Below are 20,515 nucleotides of genomic sequence, written 5' to 3'. Positions count from 1 at the left end.
CCATCTCTATCTCTAGAGGCCTTCCCTCGTTCACCCTTTTCTCTCACAAGATAAACTACTCATACAAATGCATCTTGATGTTTCGTGCAATGCACGAGGATTTTTCCTTGGGGGTCTCACCAGCGCGGCTTGGCCGTAGTTGCAAGTTGACGCCCATTGAGTTGCCGACGTTGAGGGGCACTCGGATTTCCTCCGATGAGCAGGTAAGATGAGTTTGATACGTAGTAAATGCATTCTAAAGACTACTTCCGTGTCCATTTCCAAATTCTCCCCCTGCCCACTATTTCACAGGTTAGGCTCGGTGCGATTGGAGATTGTCTTGCATATGTACGGGAGGGTACCAACATCAATTTGCACAACATTTACAACGGTGACACCGTTCCCGTAGAACCTTTGCCAGCATTGGGATCAGCCATGCAACGGGCCACCACATGAATTGGTACGATGGAACCACGGAGAGATTGAATAAGATAGCATGAACCTTCCACATGGCGGTCAACATGGGCATCGAGGGCAGCATATTTTATCCGCTCGTACGTCAAGGGATAATTCTCCCATCCAGACGACCTTAATGCCACCATCTCGTCACCCTTATGAAGATTTGTACCGAGCACAAATTTTGCTACGTCGATTAGGGATGGTGTCTGTTTATCACAATCTTCTACAAGAATTTTGATTCTGGTTTGTAGGTAAGCGAAGCTTTTCAAATCAAGGTTGTATGGCTCCAGCTTCTGTTTGTCCCCTTCGATGGCTGCCGCACAGAAGTATACGTCCTCCCGAGACAAGAAATCATGAAGCTCACCTGGTATGGAGGGCGAGTGTATGATGTGGTACACCAAAACATCATCTTCGAGGCACAACTGAAGGACGACAGCGCGCTGGATCTTCCCAGGGGCACGCTCTGTGTACTCTGCGTCGAGACCGATGACCCTCGTCTCTACCTTTTCGAGGGAGTTGAATACATTGTTGATCCACTACCGAACAACCCTTGGGTGGACGGTGACGGTGGCAACTATGCACATCGAGCCTTCGACGAGGACATGTTGGACGCTAAAAACCTGCATCTCGATCTCTTTCGCCATTTGGAACCGCTGAAACGGAGGGCTATGGTTTGGAGAATTAGGATTAGATGGCTAGTCTAACTGAATTAGTAGATGATTATTTAAAGAGGTTAAAACAATGTGAATGCAGTGGGGTTTGGACGCAAACGAAGACGAATGGGAGGTGAAGAAGCTGAGGAGAATCTGTTCCCGATGGAGAAGTAAGTGAGAGAAGTGGCGTGCAGGCAGTTGATTAGACGGCTAGGTAGACTAAACAAAAAGGCTATGCGGGTAGACTAAGGAGTCGTACCTGTTCGTGTACGTGCCCATCCTTCCTGATAGGTGGGACCTATGCAAACAGATAAAAAATGTGTTGTAGCTTCTTTTTTTTGAGCGCGTGAGTGGGAGACACAACATTCTCTGGTTAAGGAATACTCCCTCTGTTTAGGTGAGTATAAGTCACCTTATGAAAATCAGGTTTTCCCAAAACCTTTAGGCATGGAGCATTAACTTCCTGCTCGATCCCCTCCCAGCCTCGTTAGCCAGCATTCTCTTCCTCTGCTGCCGCGTTCTGTTCCTCTTCTCAAGTATGGAACCATCTACATGCCGTCCTTGATGCACCAGAATGACCACTGCATGCATCGCAGCTGGGTGTTGATTGGGCATGCATGAGAATTTGGTTCTTCTCGCAATATGGATGATACCTGAACGATGAAGTGAACAGGCATGCTAGCACGGGAGACCTATTTCCGCTATACAAAACTGGAGTACTCATGTTCCTACTACTAGTAGTAGTAGTACAACTATGGTACACTTGATGGTCAAAATACTATTCATCCGGTCCTCATAGTGAAGTGACAACACCCTCCGCCTGACACTAGTTCAGGCGGCGTGTCCGGGTACCAAAGTCAACCTCACCCTGTGCACTACGCAGTCTGTCACCGCCGTTGTACAACACATTGGCGCCTCGCCTCGTCTCCCTCTCCGCTCCCATAGCACCACTCCATCTCCATCTCCTTCTCCATCTCCGTCTCCATCTCACTGTGCCCCCGTGTACCGTTGCCTCACTCGCCTCCCCCAGTACCACTATTCCCTCACTAGCTGCTCCAGCACCGACAACCTTCTCCCCCGTAAATCAAGCCCCCCAAAACCCCCACCTTCCAAACTCCACCATGGCCGAACGCGAACCGCGCAGCATCCATATGAGCCGCGATTGGAGCAATCTCCCCAGTGACATCCTCGACCTCTGTTGTTCGTGTATGGATATGTTGAGCGCCCTGCGGCTGGCTGCATGCTCGAGGGACATGCACACGGCCATCGTCAAAGCGAGGCCTAAGCTTTTCAAGACACCCTGCTTGCTGCTATCTGGTCTTACAAGATTGGCTCACCTTGATACGGAGGCGTACATGATTCCCCTTGACTTCAATCCAATCTCCATTAGCCGAAACATCTTTCCAGGTATGTAGTGGGTCGCCATACATCATTTCCCTCGACATCGATCCGATCACCATCGCCCGAAACTTCTTGGCAGGTATGTACTGGGTCGGGATGAACTCCCACTGGATGGTTGCCTTCAGAGAAGATGGTAAAAAGTTGGTGCTCGTGAACTTCCAGACCTCCCATGAGATTATCCTTCCTCCATTGGATTATATAGAGTATTACCATCGCGGTCCAAGTCATCTATATTACCATGTCAGTTGGACGGACCTTGTTTTGCAGAAGATTGTAATCTACCAAGTGCCCACACGACATGTGAATTACGCAGACTTCAAGCTAATTGCCTTGTTCGACCGCGGACTCGCCTATCTTTACGCCGATGCCTTCTTTCGCTGGAGAGAACCCAGCTCGCAGTGGGTCATCGTCAAAGCTGATACACACTTCTGTGATGCTATTGAACACAATGGCATCATCTACGCGATCGACAAAGCATATGGCACCACGTATTGCTAGGACGGCGCGTGTGAGTTGTTTCCATCTCATGTTAATGATGACGCCATGACAATGTTTGAACTTTTTGTGATGATTGGCATATCCCTGTTTGAGCAGAATTTGAGTAGAACTATGGCAATATATTAGAGACACCGTAAATCAACTATGTTTGGAATGAGTTAATTCATGCAATTGTGACCATGTCATTACAACCAATTTGTACCCTGAATAATCAAACGGTTAGCAATATATGGATATTATCCTTATTTTACAGTAATCTATATACTACTACTAAATATGAGTGTGTATCAAATGCCATGTTAGTTTCCTCATTTTCATGATGTAGAAACATGCACCACACTGTTGGTTTCATATAACCATACATTAGGGAAGTAAATGTGCATATGGAGAACTCTATATTTGGAAGTAGTGAAATCCTGCAATGCTTACCATGTGTACATACCTATATTCTCCCTTCAGCAATCAATGGCTAGAATAATATCCTCACAAATTTTTTGCCCACAGAACACGAGTATATAACAATGCATGGTCTGTTAGTTACCTTGAAGAATTTGTTTGTGAGGATAGAACATGATTACATAACATGCATGACATGGTAGTTTCCTCTGAAGAATCGATTGCGAGATAACATGAGTATAACCATGCATGGCACTTCTATATTTTCGAACCCAGTATACATTTCCCTGTATTTTCCTCCCAATTCCAACAGGGACATATCAATGTTGTTTCTTGCATTATCCTACTCATACTCTGAACAATGCTTATCTTACATTAACAATGCCTGTCCTTTTTGATATGATGTAGTGTCCCTACAGTTACTGCCCTTTGTAATCACATCACCTTTGCCAAAAACAGGGAAGCACAACTGGTTCCTCGCTCGATCAGACGACGACAAAAGACTGATGATCATTCGGACAGATGAGCCGGAAAAGTTATATTGCAAAAAAACCACTGTATACAAGCACCGTGTAATACATGAGTATCCGGACAGTGGCTGTTACGTCTATGAGCAGGATACCAGTTTGTTGGGGCATTTAGGATTTTTTAGTTGGAGGTGGGTAAACAGCCTTGGTTCACACTCTCTGTTTCTCGGACTCAATTATCTGATTAAGCAGGAGATCACCGTTGGTAAGGACCTTGATGGCAGAGAGGCTCTGTTTGCTATGGAAAACTGTATCTACACGGCGAGCCCTAGGAGTTCAGGAGCAAACTCCCCTGATTGTCAACGATACAGCCTGCAGCCAAAAGAAGGTGAGAATGACAAAGGCATCCGGATTAACTTTGATCCTTGGATGTCTCAATTACGACAGGCAGTGACGTGGTTCAAGCCTTCAAGTTGATAGGTAATTGGGCTGTTGCATCGAAAGGGTGGAGTACTGGTGTCTCCGGATCACTGGTTGCTGAAGCGGGGCTGCAAATTATGATGGTGTTGGATCATCTCTTCGAATGACTTTGTTGTCTTTGCTGCTGGTTCTAGATGGGTAGTTCTTTCTTTTGTTATGCATATTCCTTGTCATTTGGTCATCCTCGTCTATGTCACTCTTACTATGTAATAGTTGCTTCTGTTTAGAATGTCATTCTCGTCTAGATCACGAGAGTCTGAGCGCTGCAGATGGGTGCGTTTTGGTGGTGTAGCAAGACTTCTTATGAACTATCATGTCTTGTTGTTTATGTCAGTAGTAGTCACTAGTCAGTGTTTGAATGTTGTATATATCGATGTTTCGAACTGTTTATTGTCTCGAATTACTGGTGGGCTAAATGAGGGCATCACCACTCTCAAGTGTTCAGAGTATATCTCCTTTTTTCAAGTTATATAATTTGAGCTTAGAGTCTTTTCGATGATGTACACTTGTTTGGGCCAGTGAGGTGTTGTTGAATATGGGCCGAGTAGTAACGCAATGCCAAATAGGTCAATTATGACTCTTAGGCCGGGCTCTCAAAAGATCCTGAAAAAAAGGCAGGACTCTCCAAAAAATAAAGAATAAGGACTCTTAGGCCGACATGTGAGTGCCACCGGTGTTTTCGTGTGCTTGCGCGCCGAGAGCATATTGGCGCGTGCTCGAAATTCATACTACCTTTTCATCCCCAGTCTCCCGCCTCTCCCCTACCTCTGGAATCTCGATTCCTACTCCAGTTCCCCCAAATCCCCCTCATGTACTTCATGTACTCAAGTGCACTATCGTGTCTCCGGTCAACAGGATCTCCGAGCCGGAGATCCTGAGGTCCGTCCTGCCTTCGGTCGCTGCATGCTCTCGCTCAACAGTGGCATGGCGGCGCTTGACGACCAGTTTGCCGGCAAAGTGCTGATGGTAACCATCAATGGCGACCGGCCTCTCGTCTCGCTGGATGACCTTGTCAAAGCTCTTGGCATTGCGCATGGCATCCAAATAAGTGACTTGCTCGTCAAAGTCTGTCCGCCACCGGCTGATTTCTTCGTCAGGTTCCAGACAACTTTCGACTGCAGTCGTGTGTTCGAATCTTCCTGGCATTTGTTCTACGATGGTGCGCTGGTGAGCTTTGATCGGTGGCACCCAGGATGGGGCTCGGTGCCCTCTGAGCTTCAGTTTTTAACAAAGCTTACCTTCCACGGCATGCCTCGACGTGCTTGGAACAGCGAGTCCATGAACGAGCTTATCAATGACCTTGGAGGTGAGCTCGTAAGTATGTTTGTTCCTCCAGACAGCTGGGCTCTAACGGTTATGGCATGGATGAAGAAGTCGTCCACCATACCGAAGGTGATTGGTGTTGAGATACTGGTGGAGGAACCGGGGTTGTACTATTCATCGCCACCAAGGCCGCCGCGGACCAAGTTAGGGATGTACCTGTATCGAGTGTTCATGCATGTCGAAGAAGTGGTCAATCCATCAATCGAAGTCCTGCCGCCGCCGCTGGTGCCAGGGTCCGTCGATGACATCCATTACAAGAGTCAACGTCCAACTTTCCCCGTGTTGCTCGGAATGATGGATGGCACAGGGCCTAGTCCATCACGCGGCGGAGGCCACTGTTTCTTTGGGAGAAGAGACAGGGCTGGCTGCCTAGATGTGCTCTAATTTGAGGTAACAACTGAATCTTGTCAGATACTAGTCAAATCCGAGCTATGGGTGTGAAGCACTGATATGCCAGTACATTTGATTGTGGCCTGTTCTAATTTTGTACCTGAACTTTTTTTAGAAAGGGCTGTACGTCAACTTAATGTGCTAGCAGAACTTATTGTGTTGTCTGTCTGTTTTCTTTGCACAACATTCAGGATATTTCACCGTCATTGATAAAGACGATGAACCGTTATGTACGACTTCGTTGGTTTCAACATAGCCCTTCCCGTAGAGATCCACTGCTTCCATCCTGATTGTGCTGCCTGCATGAAATTTTTGGATGCAAGTTCAGTGTGCTATGATGTTCTATATGATTGTGTCAACTATATAAGTTTTTATTGAGCATCAGCAATGCATATGGCTGAAAGATGTATTTACGAGCATCGACCGATGGGTCTCTCTCTCTCTCTCTCTCTCTCTCTCTCACACACACACACACACACGCGCGCGCGCGCACACACACACACACACACATGCACACACGCACCGGTGGGACCCGTTGAATTATTTATTTGCTCGTGACAACTTTTAATTAGGTTCCGCTGTAATCTAACATTTTTCTTAAGTTATTAATTGAGCTCAGTGACTTCAAAAAGTTGTACAGAAGCCTTGTTTGGGCCTTTCGGGCGTCACTGCATGTGGGCTGAGTAACCATGTTAGGTTGTACTGTACTACACAGGCCTTTTTTTCAACATCAGCAATGCAACTGGGCCGACAGTTGTACACAATATCCGGGTCAACTTGTTATTCTCCGCCCCGCTAGGCTGCAAACTTCCCTAGGAGGTACGCGTTAGGCTTAACAAGAAAATGGACTTTAAGAAATAATAAATGGGATGAAATTATAATAATTGGGCAGTAACTATGCACGAAACACGTAATTAGTTTAAAAAATATATTATTTTTGGAATTTGAAAATTTTAATTTCATTACTTGTTGTGCGCGCAATATTTCGTTGGATTTTTACATAATACAACTTTATTTTGAAATTATATTTAACCTGACTAGAAATTTCGGATAAAAATATTTCGGATCCCATCAAAATGTGGGAATTTTTTTTGAATTCTGTTTTGAGCGGTTGTTTGAAATTATTAATCGTTGTCCTAGCTAGAAGTTGGGCTGTATTTTTAACAAACTGTAAAAGGGCTGTAGTAAATTCCATTAGAATTAATAAATGGGATGTACATTCTTACAAATCGCAAATGGGCTATATGTTCTCTGCCAAATCCGAGCTGTGGGCCTACTAAGTTGACGCGTACCAAGGGCTTTGTCAACTTAGTCAATATAAACGATTCTAGCTGCAGTGATCGTACGATGTCCATTCAACGGCCATAGTGCTTCTTCAACCTCTGGTCTTCTTGCTCTAGCCGCCCAAAGCAGCGCCGGTCGTGTCGCGTGCTCCTGCCTCCCGTGGCTGGCTGTGATGCCGCGGAGGCCTCACCGCCCCATACTACTCCCACCGCTGGCCAGGCCCTATGGCGACGGCAGCCTCACACCGCAGCCGAACCAGTGAACACTCGTACTCCTCTCCGCGCGGGCTTCCATTGTTGCATCTTCCCCGGCTCTGCGTCGTCCCCTTCCTAGGCCTCGCCGTCGTCCACCGCCCTAGTGCTCTTGGCGCGGCGTGGTCAACGACCGACTTCCATCGGAAGAGTACTGTACATGGAGAGGCTGACAGCTGGGTCCAGGCGGCCGCGGAAGTGCCTCCTTATTACGCGCAAAATAATTATTCCTCCACCTGACAGCAGGGACCCACCGGACGGGCCACCTTATTTCGCGAAAAAAATGTCCCCCCCCCTGACTGTTGGGACCCACCGGACGGGCCATCGTATTTCGCGAAAAAAACATTTCCCCCGCTGTCAGCTCGGACCCACCGGAAGTGCCTCCTTATTACCCATAAAAAATGAATACTGCCCCTGCTAGTTGGGACCCACCATGGTGGGAGGCTGACTTGTGGGCCTACTAAGTTGACTGGGACGGGGGCCTTTGTCAACTTTAGTCAATATGAACGGTTCTAGCTCTAGTGACCGTATGATGTCCATCCAACGGCCGTAGTGCTTCTTCAACCTCTGGTCTTCTTGCTCCAGCCGCCCAAAGAAGCGTCGGTCGTGCAGCATGCTCCTGCCTCCCGTGGCCGGATGTGCTACCGCGGAGGCCTCACCGCCCCCTACTATTCCCACCGCTGGCCAGGCCCTGCGGCGACGGCAGCCTCACACCGCAGCCGAACTAGTGAACCCTCGTACTCCTCTTCGCGCGGGCTTCCACTGCCGCGTCTTCCCCAGCTCCCCATCGTCCCCTTCCTAGGCATCACCATCGTCCACCGTCGTGGTGCTCTCGGCACGGCGTGGTCAACGTGGTCAAGGATCGACTTCCATCGGACGTGGACTGTACGTGAAGAGGCTGACAGCTGTGTCCACGGCCACAGCAAGGAAGTGCCTCCTTATTACGCGGAAAATAATGATTCCTCCACCTGACAGCTGGGACCCACCGGACGGGCCAGTGTATTTCATGAAAAAAATGTTCCCCCTGACTACTGGGACCCACCAGCTACATCTTTGCATGCAAGGAAGTGCGTCCGGAAAAAACGATTCGCCCCCCTAACTACTGGGACCCACCAGCTACATCTTCACACGCATGGAAGTGCCTGACAGTCGGGACCCACCTGGTCGAAGCGTACGTAGCATTGTCATTCTGGTCGGGAGTACATACTGATGGATGTAGAGGCGCGCACGTGTCGTAGTAAAGGCGCGCACGTGTCATAGTAGAGGCGCGCACGTAGCATGTACACATACGTACAACGGCCAGGGTGCAAGAAAGAAAAATACGGTCACGTATGTGTACATACAGGAGGGGTCTCGAACGCCTACTCGCTCATACGTACGGCCAGGGCTCATGTACATGGCTGGGTCGGAACGGAGAAACAACGTCGTTGTCGTGTTCATGGGGAGCCAACTGGCTGGGTCGGAACAGAATGCATCGTCCTGTTCATCGGGAGGGCTTGGACGGAACAGGCGATGGAAATGAGGCTTGACGTACCGCAGAACGGAGGAAACGGCCTTGTGTTCAACCGGCCATGCTCGAAACGGGATCCTGTTCATCGGGAGGGGTCTAGCATACCGCAAAACGGAGGAAACGGACCTCCTACGGTCAAAACAGGGGTCCTATTGATCGGGAGGGGTGTGGCGTACCGCAAAACGGAGGAAACAGACCTCCTATGGTCGAAATGGGGTCCTGTTGATCGGTAGGGGTGTGGCGTACCGCAAAACGGACGAAACGGACTTGTGTTGGAGCGTTACGGTCGAAACAGGGATCCTGTTCATCGGGAGGGGTGTGGCGTACCACAAAACGGGACTCCACGGGATACTGTTCATATCCACCATCGACCTCCTCCAGCCTCCACGGGCTACTGTTCATCCACCGTCGACCTCCTCCAGCTTCCACCTGCGACTGTTCATCCACGGGCTCCTGTTCATCCAGCCTCCACCGCGCGCTACTCCACCAGCTACTGTTCAACCGCCCCTCTCCATGGGCTCCTGTTCAACCACCCCTCCACGGGCTACTCTTTATCCACCCCTCCACCGTCTATTGTTCATCCAGCCCTCCACGGGGTCGTCCTGTTCATCCATCCCTCCACACCATGGGTCCTGTTCATCCAGAGGCAACGCTACCGCTCACTGTTCATCCACCCCCCAACGCTCACTGTTCATCCAGAGAGGCAGCATCCATTGGCTTCAGTTAGCAGCAGTAGCGAAGGAATCGCTCGATCGGGTTCAGTTAACAGCCATCGATCGATTGCTCGGGTTCAGTAATGCGTAGCCTGCAGTGCAATCGCTCAGGTTCAGTTAGAGCCCAACGCTTTGCTCGGGTTCAGTTAGAGCCAACGCCTCGCACACGCGCGCGTACGTGTACGAGAGAAATGCGCATCGCTCGGCCCCCGACCGCCCACCGTAACCAGGAACTCCTGGAATATTTCCTCACCCTCACTTCTACCACGGTTTTTTTCGTCATGGACGACCCAAAGAATGTCAGATAGCTGCATCTCCGGCCCGCCCAGGACAAAAAGCCAATTTTCTGTCATGATTTTTTGTCATGGAAGTAGGAGCCCACCACATCTATGATGATACCGGGTTTTTTCACAATTATCGTCATAGAAGTGTCATATGTATGACAGAAAAAAAATTCGTTCGGCCCAAAATGTCACGGATGTGTCTTTTTTTGTAGTGTTGGGGATGCCCCGGAAGGCATCCCCTCTTTCGTCTTTGTTTATCGGTAACTTTACTTGAGGCTATATTTTTATTCACCATATGATATATGTTTTGCTTGGAGCGTCTTGTATGAGTTGAGTCTTTGCTCTTTAGTTTACCACAATCATCCTTGTTGTACACACCTTTTGAGAGAGACACGCATGAATCGTGATTTATTAGAATACTCTATGTGGTTCACTTATATCTTTTAAGCTAGGCAATATTGCTCTTGTATTTCACTTATATATTTTTAGAGCACGGCGGTGGCTTTGTTTTATAGAAATTGATGAACTCTCATGCTTCACTTATATTATTTTGAGTCTCTTTTAGAACAACATGGTAATTTTCTTTGGTTATAAATTTAGTCCTAATATGATAGGCATCCAAGATGGATATAATAAAAACTTTCATATAAAGTGCATTGAATACTATGAGAAGTTTGATTCGTTATGATTGTTTTGAGATATGAAGATGGTGATACTAGAGTCATGCTAGTGAGTAGTTGTGAATTTGAGATATACTTGTGTTAATGTTTGTGATTCCCGTAGCATGCATGTATGTTGCACCGTTATGTGATGAAGTCGAAGCATGATTTATTTTTTGATTGTCTTCCTTATGAGTGGCAGTCGGGGACGAGCGATGGTCTTTTCCAACCAATCTATCCCCCTAGGAGCATGCGCGTAGTACTTCATTTTGAGAACTAATAGACTTTTGCAATAAGTTTGTGACTTCTTTATGACTAATGTTGAGTCCATGGATTATAAGCACTCTCACCCTTCCACCCTTGCTAGCCTCTCTTGTGCCGCACAACTTTCGCCGGTACCATACACCCACCACGTACCTTCCTCAAAACAGCCACCATACCTACTTATTATGGCATTTCCCTAGCCATTCTGAGATATATTTCCATGCAACTTTCCACCGTTCCATTTATTATGACACGCTTCATCATTGTCATATTGCTTTGCATGATCATGTAGTTGACATTGTATTTATGGCAAAGCCACCTTTCATAATTCTTTCATACATGTCAAACTTGATTCATTGCACATCCCAGTACACCGTCGGAGGCATTCACATCGAGTCATATTTTGTTCTAAGCATTGAGTTGTAATTCTTGAGTTGTAAGTAAATAAAAGTGTGATGATCTTCACTATTAGAGCATTGTCCCATGTGAGGAAAGGATGATGGAGGCTGTGATTCCCCCACAAGTCGGCATGAGACTCTGGACGAAAAATAAATAAATAAAAAGGAAAGAAAAAAGGGAGAAAAAAGAAAGAAATAAAAGGAAAAAAAGCAAAAAAGCAAAAAAAGGGAGAAAAAGAGAGAAGGGGCAATGCTACTATCCTTTTTCCACACTTGTGCTTCAAAGTAGCACATGATCTTCATTATAGAGAGTCTCCTATTTTGTCACTTTCATTTACTAGTGGGAATTTTTCATTATAGAACTAGGCTTGTATATTCAAATGATGGGCTTCCTCAAATTGCCCTAGGTCTTCGTGAGCAAGCAAGTTGGATGCACACACACTTAGTTTCTTGTTGAGCATTCATACACTTATAGTTTCTTGCATGGCAGTTCCAACTCACTCACATTGATATCTATTGATGGGCATCTCCATAGCCCGTTGATACGCCTAGTTGATGTAAGACTATCTTCCTCCTTTTTTGTCTTCTCCACAACCACCGTATTCTCTTCCACCATAGTGCTATATCCATGGCTCATGCTCATGTATTGCGTGAAAGTTGAAAAAGTTTGAGAATATCGAAAGTATGAAACAATTGCTTGGCTTGTCATCGGGGTTGTGCATGATTTAAATATTTTGTGTGATGGAGATAGAGCATAGCCAGACTATATGATTTTGTAGGGATAGGTTTCTTTGGCCATGTTATTTTGAGAAGACATGATTGCTTTATTAGTATGCTTGAAGTATTATTGTTTTTATGTCAATATTAAGCTTTTGTTTTGAATCTTACGGATCTAAATATTCATGCCACAATAAAGAGAATTACATGGATAAATATGATAGGTAGCATTCCACATCAAAAATTCCGTTTTTATCATTTACCTACTCGAGGACGAGTAGGAATTAAGCTTGGGGATGCTTGATACGTCTCCAACGTATCTATAATTTTTGATTGTTCCATGCTATTATATTATCTGTTTTGGATGTTTAATATGCTATTTTATATTATTTTGGGACTAACCTATTTACCGAGGGCCCACTTCCAATTTCTATTTTTTACTTGTTTTAGAGTTTCGCAGAAAATGAATACCAAATGGAGTCCAAATAGAATGAAACTTTTGCGATGATCTTTCTTGGACCAGAAGCAAACCAGGAGACTTGGAGATGAACTCGGAGACACAACAAGGTGGCCACGAGGGTGGAGGGCACGCCCCCTGTCTCGTGGGCCCCTCGGAGCTCTCCTGACCTAGTTCCTTCACCTATATATATTCTCTTATACCCCAAAAACATCATGGGGAGCCACAAAAACACTTTTCCACCGCCGCAACCTTCTGTACCCATGAGATCCCATCTAGGGGCCTTTTCCAGCGTCCTGCCGGAGGGGGATTCGATCACATAGGGCTTCTACATCAACACCATTACCCTTTCGATGAAGCGTCAGTAGTTTACCACAGACCTACGGGTCCATAGCTAGTAGCTAGATGGCTTCTTCCCTCTCTTTGATTCTCGATACTATGATCTCCTCAATGTTCTTGGAGATCTATTCAATGTAATATTCTTTTGCGGTGTGTTTTCTGAGATCCAATGAATTGTGAATTTATGATCAGATTATCTATGAATATTATTTGAGTCTTCTTTGAATTATTTTATGCATGATTTTATATCTTTGCAAGTCTCCTCATATTATAGGTTTAGTTTGGCCTACTAGATTGGTTTTTCATGCAATGGGAGAAGTGCTTAGCTTTGGGTTCAATATTGCGGTGTCCTTTCCCAGTGACAGTAGGGGCAGCAAGGCACGTATTGTATTGTTGCCATCGAGGATAAAAAGATGGGGTTTTCATCAGATTGCTTGTGTTAATTCCTCTACATCATGTCATCTTATTTAATGCGTTACTCCATTCTTTATGAACTTAATACTCTAGATGCATGCTGGATAGCGGTCGATGTGTGGAGTAATAGTAGTAGATGCAGAATCGTTTTGGTCTACTTGACACGGATGTGATGCCTATATTCATGATCATTTCCTTAGATATCGTCATAATTATGCTCTCTTCTATGAATTGCACGGCGGTAATTTGTTCACCCACCGTAATATTTTCTATCTTGAGAGAAGCCACTAGTGAAACCTATGGCACCCAGGTCTATTTTACATCATATTAGTTTCCCGTCAACTTGCCAATTTCTGTCGCTGTTCCTTTTTGCAATCTTTAGTTTCCAATCTATAAACCAGAAATACCAAAAATATTTACTTTATTGTTTATCTATCCCTATTAGATCTCACTTTTGCAAATAACCGTGAAGGGATTGACAATCCCTTACCGCGTTGGGTGCAAGTTTGTTGATTGTTTGTGCAGGTATTCGGCAACTTCTGCGTTACCTCCTACTAGATTGATACCTTGGTTCTCAAACTGAGGGAAATACTTACTCTATTTTCCTGCATCACCCTTTCCTCTTCAAGGGAAAAACCAACGCAAGCTCAAGAGGTAGCAATCACTTCCAACACACATCGTCACCTCGCTCATAACTAGTCTCTATTCATTTTGCAACTCATATTTCAAGCTACTAATCTTAGCAACTGAAGCGATATCAAATACCCAGGGGCTGCTATGAGCACTAGTGAAGTACACATCAATAACATGTATATCAAATATACCTTTGTTCAGTTTGTCATCCTTCTTATCTGCCAAGTATTTGGGGTAGTTTCGCTTCCAGTGACCATTTCCTTTGTAGTAGAAGCACTCAGTTTCAGGCTTGGGTCTAGCTCTGTGTTTCTTCATGGGAGCAGCAACTTATTTGCCATTATTCTTGATCTTCCTTTCTTTCCCTTTTGCCCTTTTTCTGGAAACTAGTAGTCTTGTTAACCATCAACATTTGATGCTCTTTCTTGATTTGTACCTTCACCGATTTCATCATCGCGAAGAGCTCAGGAATTTTTTTCGTCATCCCTTGCATATTATAGTTCATCACGAAGTTCTAGTAGCTATGTGATAGTGACTAGAGAACTCTATCAATCACTATCTTATCTGGAAGATTAATTCCCACTTGACTCAAGCGATTGAACTACCTAGACATTCTGAGCATATGCTCACTGGCTGAGCTATTCTCCTCCATCTTGTAGGAAAATTACTTGTCAGAGGTCTCATACCTCTCGACACAGGCATGAGTCTGAAATACCAATTTCAGCTCTTGGAACATCTCATATGTTCAATGGCGTTCAAAACATCTTCGAAGCATCGATTCTGAGTCATAAAGCATGGCGCACTAAACTATCAAGTAATCATCATATTGATCTTGTCAAATGTTCATAACGTCTGCATCAGCTCCTATATTAGGTCTGTCACCTAGCGGTACATGAAGGACATAATTCTTCTGTGTAGCAATGAGGATAATCCTCAGATCACGGACCCAATTCGCATCATTGCTACTATCATCTTTCAACTTAGTTTTCTCTAGGAACATATCAAAAATAGGGAAGTTATAAAGCGAGCTATTTATCTAAAACATAATTTGCAAATACTATCAGGACTAAGTTCATGATAAATTAAGTTCAATTAATCAAATTACTAATAAACTCCCACTTAAATTGAGATCCCTCAAGTCATTTAAGTGATACGTGATCCAAATCAACTAACCCATGCCCGATCATAACGTGAGATGGGGTAGTCATCAATGGTGAACATCTCTATGTTGATCATATCTACTATATGATTCACGTTCGACCTTTCGGTATCTAGTGTTTCGAGACCATGTTTGTACATGCTACGCTCGTCAAGTCTAACCCAAGTATTCCGCATGTGCAAAACTGTCTTACACACGTTGTATGTGAATGTAGAGTCTATCACACCCGATCATCACGTGGTGTCTCGAAACGACGAACTTTCGCAACGGTGCATACTCAGGGAGAACACTTATATCTTTAAATGCAAGCGCCATGACTTACAAAACATGATCATCACATACAATAACGTTTATCACATCATGTCTTGACCATATCACATCACAACATGCCCTGCAAAAACAAGTTATACGTCCTCTACTTTGTTGTTGCATGTTTTACGTGGCTGCTACGGGCTTCTAGAAAGAACTATTCTTACCTATGGCAAAAACCACAATGGTGATTCGTCAAGTTTGCTGTTTTAACCTTCTTCAAGGATTGGCCGTAGTCAAATTCAATACAACTAAAGTAGGAGAAACAGACACCCGCCAGCCACCTTTATGCAAAACTAGTTGCATGTCAATCGGTGGAACTGGTCTCATGTGCGTGGACATGCAAGAATGGTCTGGGGCACTTCATTCCACAATACCGCTGAATCAAAATAAGATGTTGGTGGTAAGCAGTATGACTATCACCGCCCACAACTCTTTGTGTTCTAATCGTGCATATCATCTACGCGTAAACCTGGCTCAGATACCACTGTTGGGAAACATTGCATGGAAAACAAAAAAATCTACGTGCATGCAATGATATATCCATGGAGATGCATAGCAATGAGGGGGAGAGTGTGTTTACGTACCCTTGTAGACCGGAAGCGGAAGTGTTTCACAACGTGGTGATGTAGTCGAACTTCTTCGCGCTTCAATCGATCAAGTACTGAACGTACAACACCTATGCGTTCTGCACACGCTTAGCCCGGTGACGTCCTCCGCCTTCTTGATCCAGCAAGACATCGAGGTAGTAGATGAGTTCCGTCAGAATGACGACGTGGTGACGGTGATGGTGATGTGATCTCCACAGGGCTTCACCTAAGCACTACGAAAATATGGCCGAGGGAGTAAACGGTGGACCGCGCACCGCACACGGCTAATACATTGTTGTATCCTTGTGTGGTGCCCCCTCCCCACATATATATAGGTGGTAGGGGGGAGGCAGCCAGGCGCACCCTAGGGTGGCCGTTGGCCCCTAGGGCTCCTACCTTGCCCTGCACCCCCCTTTCCTTGTATAAACAAGGGGGAAGGAAAGAGGGGGAGAGGAAAGGAGGGGGGTCCTACTCCACACTTTCCTTTCCCTCCCCTCTTTCCTTCTCCTCATAAGGCTGGCATGTATAGGGGCACACCAGCCCCTTGTGTGCTGGTGTGCTCTTCCCCTTTTGTCCCATATGGCCCAAAAACCTACCAGGGCTGTCCGGAACCCCTTCTGCTGACCCGATAAGTACCCGGTACCACCCGAAACACTTCCGGTGTCCAAATATCTTTGCCGGGGGTGCCCGAAACTCCTTTCCGATGACCCGGTAAGTACCTGGTACCCTCCAGAACACTTCCGGTGTCCGAATACCATCACCCTACATGTCGATCTTTACCTCCCGGCCATTTCAAGACTCCTCATCATGTTCGTGATCTCATCCGGGACTCCGAACAACATTCGATCACCAAATCGCATAACTCATATAATACAATATCATCATCGAACGTTAAGCGCGCGAACCCTACGGGTTCGAGAACTATGTAGACATGACCGAGACACCTCTCCGGTCAATAACTAATAGCGGAACCTGGATGCCCATATTGGCTCCTACATATTCTATGAAGATCTTTATCGGTCGAATGGTTATGACAACATACATAATTCCCTTTGCCCATCGGTATGTTACTTGCCCGAGATTCGATCGTCAGTATCTCTATACCTAGTTCAATCTCGTTACCACCAAGTCTCTTTACTCGTTCCATAATACATCACCTCATGACTAACTCTTTAGCCGTTTGCTTGCAAGCTTATGATGTGTATTATCGAGAGGTCCCAGAGATACCTCTCCGATACTCGGAGTGACAAATCCTAATATCAATTTATGCCAACCCAACAAACACCTTCGGAGATACCTGTAGAGCATCTTTATGATCACCCGGTCACGTTGCGATGTTTGATAGCACACAAGGCATTCCTCCGGTATCCAGGAGTTGTATAATCTCATAGTCGAAGGAATATGTATTTGACATGAAGAAAGCAATAACAATAAACTGAATGATCAATATGCTAAGCTAACGGATGGGTCTTGTCCATCACATCATTGTCCTAATGATGTGGTCCTGTTATCAAATGACAACACATGTCTATGGTTTGAAAACCTTAACCATCTTTGATCAACGAGCTAGTCTAGTAGATGCTTACTCGGGACACGGTATTTGTTTATGTATTCACACATGTATTTAAGTTTCCGATACATAAAATTCTAGCATGAATAATATACCTTTATCATGAATAAGGAAATATAAAATAACAACTTTATTATTGCCTCTAGGGCATATTTCCTTCATGATCAACATAGAGGTGTTCGCCATTGATGAATACCCCATCTCACGTGATGATCGGACATGGGTTAGTTGATTTTGATCATGTATCACTTAGATAACTTGAGGATTGTTAATTCAAGTGGGAGTTCTTTAGTAATTTGACTAATTTAACTTAAATTTATCATGAACTTAGTCAAAATGTTTTTGCATATTATGTTATAGATCAATAGCTCATGATGTAGCTCCCTTATTTTTGATATGTTCCTAGAGAAAACTAAGTTGAAAGATGATAGTAGCAATAACGCGGACTGAGTCCATGATCTGAGGATTATCCTCATTGCTACATAGAAGAATTATGTCCTTGATGCACCGCCAGGTGACAGACCTATTGCAGGAGCAAATGCAGAAGTTATGAATGTTTGGCATGCTCGATATGATGACTATTTAATAGTTTAGTGCGCCATGCTTTACGGCTTAGAACTGGTACTTCAAAAAAGTTTTGAATGCCACTGAGCATATGAGATGTTCCAAGAGCTGAAATTGATATTTCAGACTCATGCCCATGTCGAGAGGTATGAGACCTCTGACAAGTACTTTGCCTACAAGATGGAGGAGAATAGTTCACCTACTGAGCATGTGCTCAGAATGTCTGGGTACTAAAATCGCTTGAATCAAGTGGGAGTTAATTGCTATGTCTTGAGCTTGCGTCGGTTTTCCTTGAAGAGGAAAGGGTGATGCAGCAATAGTAGCATAAGTATTTCCCTCAGTTTTTGAGAACCAAGGTATCAATCCAGTAGGAGGCTCCTCAAAAGTCCCACGCACCTACACAGACAAACAAAGAACTCGCAACCAACGCAATAAAGGGGTTGTCAATCCCTTCACGGTCACTTGCAAAAGTGATATCTGATAGAGATAGTATGATAAGATAAATATATTTTTGGTATTTTATAATATAGACTGGAAAAGTAAAGATGCAAATAAAAGTAGATTGAAAGCTTATATGATAAGAGATAGACCCGGGGGCCATATGTTTCACTAGTGGCTTCTCTCAAGATAGCATAAGTATTACGGTGGGTGAACAAATTACTGTCGAGCAATTGATAGAAAAGCAAATAATTATGAGATTATCTAGGCATGATCATGTACATAGGCATCACGTCCGCGACAAGTAGACCGACTCCTGCCTGCATCTACTACTATTACTCCACACATCGTCCGCTATATAGCATGCATCTAGAGTATTAAGTTCATAAAAATAGAGTAACGCATTAAGAAAGATGACATAATGTAGAGGGATAAACTAATGCAATATGATATAAACCTCATCTTTTTATCCTCGATGGCAACAATACAATAGTGCCTTGCTGTCACTGGGAAAGGACACCGCAAGATTGAACACAAAGCTAAGCACTTCTCCCATTGCAAGAAAGATCAATCTAGTAGGCCAAACCAAACTGATAATTCGAAGAGAGTTGTAAAGATAACTCAATCATACATAAAAGAATTAAGAGGAGATTCAAATATTTCTCATAGATAAACTTGATCATAAACCCACAATTCATCGGATCTGGACAAACACACTGCAAAAAGAGTTACATCAAATAGATCTCCACAAGAGAGGGGGAGAACATGGTATTGAGATCCAAAAAGAGAGAAGAAGCCATCTAGCTAATAACTATGGACTCGAAGGTCTGTGGTAAACTACTCACAACTCATCGGAGGGGCTATGGTGTCGATGTAGAAGCCCTCCGGGGTCAATTCCCCCTCCGGCGGAGCACCGGGGAAGGCTCCAAGATGGGATCTCGCGGATACAGAAGGTTACGGCGGTGGAAATTGTGTTTCGTTGGCTCCCTGGATGTTTTCGGGGTACGTGGGTATATATAGGAGGAAGAAGTATGTCGGTGGAAGCCCGAGGGGCCCACGAGACAGGGGGTGCGCCCTACAGGGGTGGGCGCGCCCTCCACCCTCGTGGCCGCCTCGGCTGCTTCTTGGCTTGCACTCCAAGTCCTCTGGATGACGTTTGTTCCAAAAATCACGCTCTCGAAGGTTTCATTCCATTTGGACTCCGTTTGATATTCCTTTTCTTCGAAATACTGAAATAGGCAAAAAAACAACAATATGGGCTAGGCCTCTGGTTAGTATGTTAGTCCCAAAAATGATATAAATGTGTAAAATAAAGCCCATAAACATCCAAAACAGGTAATATAATAGCATGGAACAATTAAAAATTATAGATATGTTGGAGACATATCAAGCATCCCCAAGCTTAATTCCTGCTCATCCTCGAGTAGGTAAATGATTAAAATAGAATTTTTGATGTTGAATACTACCAAGCATAATTCTCAATGTGATTTTCTTTATTGTGGCATGATTGTTCAGATCCAAATGATTCAAGATAAAAGCTTATAAAACATAAAAATAATAATACTTCGAAGCATACTAACAAATAATCATGTCCTATCAAAATAGCATAGCCAAAGAAAGCTTATCCCTACAAAATCATATAGTTAGGCCATGCTTCATTTTCATTACACAAAACACTCCCATCATGTACAACCCCGATGACGAGCCGAGCAAATGGTTCATACTTTTTAACACGCTTCAACTTTTTTCAACTCTTACGCAATACATGAGCGCAAGCCATGGACATAGCACTATGGTGATATATGGTGGTGGTTGTTAGGACAAAAAGGGAGAAGATAGTCTCACATCAACTAGGCGTATCAACGGGATATGGAGATGCCCATTAATAGATATCAATGTGAGTGAGTAGGGATTGCCAT

This window comes from Triticum aestivum, chromosome 6B (genome assembly GCF_018294505.1).
Source record: "Triticum aestivum cultivar Chinese Spring chromosome 6B, IWGSC CS RefSeq v2.1, whole genome shotgun sequence".
Classification (NCBI taxonomy): Eukaryota; Viridiplantae; Streptophyta; class Magnoliopsida; order Poales; family Poaceae; genus Triticum; species Triticum aestivum.
Note: the sequence above shows the minus strand (reverse complement) of the source record.